Source organism: Piliocolobus tephrosceles, unplaced genomic scaffold, assembly GCF_002776525.5.
Source record: "Piliocolobus tephrosceles isolate RC106 unplaced genomic scaffold, ASM277652v3 unscaffolded_334, whole genome shotgun sequence".
NCBI classification, from domain to species: domain Eukaryota; kingdom Metazoa; phylum Chordata; class Mammalia; order Primates; family Cercopithecidae; genus Piliocolobus; species Piliocolobus tephrosceles.
In genome coordinates, this window is record NW_022316976.1 from 203313 (window position 1) to 208351 (window position 5039).

A 5039-nucleotide genomic window follows, 5' to 3' on the forward strand; every position below is an offset into this window, starting at 1 on the left:
TCTGAGTTTGCAATGGCTTTATTATTTTATGTATAATGTCACCAATAACCATGTTTTTATGACTTCCTCACACTATAATGTAACATTTGCATATATTATCACTCAACCCATATTTTTCCTCAAGATATCTTCCTGATAATTCCTTTATTATCTAATCTTTGCTCAAATGGCATCATCTTGCTGAGGTCTATTCTGATCACCCTATAGTATTGTCACCTGTCTCTGATAACTTACTTTTTGTTAATGCATGGATATTAAAATTCATGCTTCTTTCTAGAGCAAACTCAACATTTTATTATAGTTATTTCTCAGAATCTGGCATCTCCTTAACTTCAGGAACATAGGGAGCTACCATAGGCTTGTAAGCATAGTCACATTCCTTTTCATAAAATTTGTTAAACAAACTTTACTAATATTTCTACATGTTGTGAGTCGTATTTCTACAACACAAATTTCATAATACTCTTTTTTTCACTTGGCTTAAATCACGGGGTACATCACAGACAATATTTTTAAAGATTTCCCTGAGTGTTATATATAAAATGTTACATTTCAAGGAGAAAAGTAAAAAAAAAAAAGTAGCTAATGGAAGATATATATCTCACCATGTTTTACATTGAGGTGACAAAATACTTTAGGTTATATAGGCATCTGCCAATGAACAATTTACATGATTATAGTTTCTGAGTTGTAGTTTTCCAGTTTTCAAGCTAAAGTTTTCAATCTTGCAGGCCACAGTGGTTCATACCTGTAGTCCCAGAACTTTGGAAGGCCTAGGCATGCGGATCATTTAAGGTCAGGAGTTCAAGACCAGCCAGGTCAACATGGTGAAACCCCGACTCCACCAAAAATACAAAAAATTAGCTGGCCATGTTGGCACATGCCTGTAGTCGCAGCTCCTTTGGAGGCTGACACGGAAGAATCGCTGAAACTCTGGAAGCAGAGGTTGCAGCGAACCAAGATTATGCCTCTATAATCCAGCCTGGGAGACAGAGTGTGATAATTTTTAATCTAGTTATCATCATAGGCTATCCAAGAGGATAAAATTGTTATAACTCACCCTGCACAACACTTCAATCTAAAAAGTAAAAATGATGAAAAAGGGGGATAGGAAGAAAAACAAAGATTACTTATTTTTGGATAATGTCATGGTGTTTGTACATGTGAAATACTCTCTGTAATTTTGGTTGCAGAATCTCAATGTCATAATACCAAATGTTTAATGAGCTTGAATGACTTTTTAATGATGTTTAATTACATTTAGCCTTAACTATGTAAAGGAAGTCTATGAAATTGTTATGACTATTTAACCTATATTCTTTACCTGACTGTAACATATTAATTGTACCTTTAAAAATAAGTAAAAGAGTATAATTGGACTGTATATAACACAAAAGATAAATGCTTGAGGGAATGGAAACTCCATGCTCCATTGTGTCATTATTATGTATTGCATGCATGTATCAAAACATCTCATGTACCCCGTAAATATATATGCCATGTGCCTACAAAACTTAAAAATTAAAAAAAATTAAAACTAAAAAAACTCCCCTCTCACCACATACAAATGCTAAGTCTTAAAACAGGGAAACCTAAGGAATACTATAAAGATAAGTGGATTCAAAAAGTGAGAGACTTAGCTATTTTTTGGCCCTAATTAATTCTATTTTCCTCCGATTTTTAACAACAAAGACCAAAGACTTGTTTGATGACTATATGGCTTTGATTCCAGGATTGAGAGTGTGACATTAGATGCAAGAAATGGATAACATTATTAGCAAAATGTGGGGCAAACTCTTCACACCCGAGAATGTATGTAGAGAAAAGGTTTAAACCAATAGTCTGTTTTTACTGCCAACTGAGGAATTATTGAAAGTGTGGTATTTTTCTGTTTGCTTTGGTTATTATATTTGATGCCTTTCACCTGTATTTCAGATCAAATGTGAAAGCAATTATAACAGGCTTTATTGTTTACTTATTTTCAAAATATTATCAGTGACAAATAACACTAGTATGAAAATCATAATTCTGTCACTTTGAAAATCATAAATGTATTGAAATAATCTCATAAAATTAGGGAAAATTAATAGAGATATCAAATAAAATTTATTCTGCTATTGTAGGCATATAAATGTTATATATTGTGACATATTTTAATGCAGATAGTATGAATTGCTGACACATACTTTATTTTCAAAAATTGCATGTTTTTATAATTAAAATACTCTGCTGATATTATTACACACTGCTTTATGTTAAATATAAAAGTATATGAGAACAGACCCAAGTGCATCATTAGAGTACCACTCTCTACCTGTTAGGTAATGGAACGCTAAAACATATTTCTTTAATTAAAATATTTAAAATAATAACAACCTGTGAACTTTAATAGAATCAACACATTTTTGTGGCAAATGAGGGTGGAAATTTACGTTGCTTACCTGGTTTTGCATTTTACACTCAACAGAACAGTTAGACACTTTTAATACAAATGTACATGGATTATTACTATATTCACTAAAATGATGTATACATGTGAAATACATAATCAAGAATGAAAGTTCATTTCCTTTTGTCTAATTTGACCAATTTGATGTATATTTGAAAAGAAAAAGTTAACTTATGTATTTCTGATGTATCTTCAATACAAAGTAGTACATGGTTTGAATATATCAGCAAAAATTATATCCATTTATTCCAATTAAATGCATATATAAAAATGCAAAAACAGATAATGTTATAATCCTCTACTGCTTTTTATTCTCTTGTCTCCTGACAAACCCACAATTTTGATGAAGGATTTGTAATTACCACTCAATTCCTTGAAAATACTGCATAGAGGACCTAAGATAATTCTCTCTTCATTCAGTTTTCAAATTTTATTTTTCAATAATCCCTTTCTAGGAAGAGTGAAGTAAAGGAAGTTTTGCTAGTTCTGTATTTACTCAGAGCTTAGTCTGAAGATAGATATGAAGTAAGCTCATCATGTAGTAATCAACAAGTAGAATATATTACTTTTGGATTGAGTTAGGTGGGAGAGAGTTTGGATTGCGTCAATTACATAATAACGTGAACTTGGTTTGCACTAGTTGCTTAGATAGAAAGACTTAATGATTAAACAGAGAATGATTTTGTTTCCTGTCAGTGAGTTATAAGTAAGAAAAAAAAAAAAAAGACGAATTTCCAAAGGATTATCTGTACGCTAATAGATCTTAGGTTACTTATGAAACACTGAATATTAGAATAGGCCATATAAGGAAAACAAATGATAATGACAATTATAATAGTCATAAAACTAATTAAAAAGATATATTTATAGGGATATTGGTTTTCAGATTTCTTTTCTTGTAGTGTTTTTGTCTGTCTTTGATAGGAAGGTAATCGTGGCCTTGTGAAGTGAATTTGGAAATATCCCCTCCTTTCTAGTTTTATGGAAGATTTGGAAAGAATTGATATTAGTTGTTATTATTAGTCATTAGTCTTTGGTAGGATTCAGTCATGAATAAATCTGGCCATGACTTTTCTTTGATGGGAGACTTTATTACTCATTTAGTCTTCTAACTCACTGTTGGTCTGTTTAGATTTTTGATTTATTCATAATTGTCTTGGTAGGTTATATATTTCTAGAATCATATCTATTTATTCTAGGTTATCTAAGTTTTTGGCATATAATTGTTCACTGTAGTCTCTTACGATCTTTGGACATATGCATTATCAATTATAATGTCTCCATTTATTGCTGATGTCATTTATTTATTTTATTTTATTTTATTTTTTTCTCCTCTTACCTGACGTTGTATTATAAAATCACATCCAGTTGTAAACTCTTCCAACAAGGCAGAGGCGAGCAAGGGGAAAGTGGAACTCACTGTGGACGCCCGCAGGACCACGCTTCTGCTCCTGTTGGGGTGCCCAGGTGGGTTTCACAGATCGCAGTCCTGCAGGCTGAACCTGTCTGCCTGGGCGCCCCGCGCTGCCTGCCTCCTGGGCACTCTGGGGCGACGTGGACGGATGCTCACTTGTCTAAGGTTCCATGCATGCAGTCAGGAGTCTGCACCAAGAATGGTCCATGGATGGGGGAGTTTCTCCCCAGGAGGGGCTTCCCAGCCTCCCATTCTGGGCACTTCCAGACCTTGTGTAGGAAGTGCTGTCCTTGAGTCATTCTGTTTTGTCCCGAGGCTGCTGTGAGGAGGGGGCAGGTGAGCTCGTGCTGGAGGGTGGGGACCTGGGGGACAGCTTCAGTCCAGGCACAGCCGCAGGTCCCAGCTGCCCCACTTTCCCGGGCCGGGCCGGAGAAGAGCAGCCCCCAGCAGGCCGCGGGCAGTCCCGGCTCACGCATGGCCCAGAGCGCACTTCAGGGCCCCAGCATCCCAGCCTTCATTTTCACCTGTTCCCTCCTGCTTTCCAGCTTTGGAGTTCTTGTTAAGAGGGACTTGAACCACAAGCCTGTAAACACGACAGCTGCATTTCCTTCCAATCCTTCCTGGTTTTCTTTTTTACACACAAAGCTTACAACCTTTACTGTTTCCAACTGGAAAACCAGTTTTTCCAACACTTTTTAAAAACAAATGATCCTTTTATAGTACGCTGAAAGCCCTACCCATGACAAGCCCACTTCTGCATCTGACTGTTCACTGACCCTTCATTTACTTCCTAAACCGACCCTTTTGGTAACTTTCAGTGAAGAGGTGGCTTTAATAAATATATTCTCAGGGCCGGGCGTGGTGGCTCATGCCTGTAATCCCAGCACTTTGGGAGGCCAAGGCTGGCGGATCACCAGGTCAGGAGTTCAAGACAAGCCTGGACAACATGGTGAAATCCCGTTTCTACTAAAAATAGAAAAAATTAGCTGGGCGTGGTGGCATGTGTCTTTAATCCCAGCTACTCAGGAGGCTGAGGCTGGAGAATCGCTTGAACCCGGAAGGTGGAGGTTGCAGTGAGCCAAGATCGCGCCACTGCACTCCAGCCTGGGTGACAGAGCAAGACTCTGCCTTAAAAAAAAAAAAAAAAAAAAAAAAAAAAAAAAAAAAAAAAAAAAA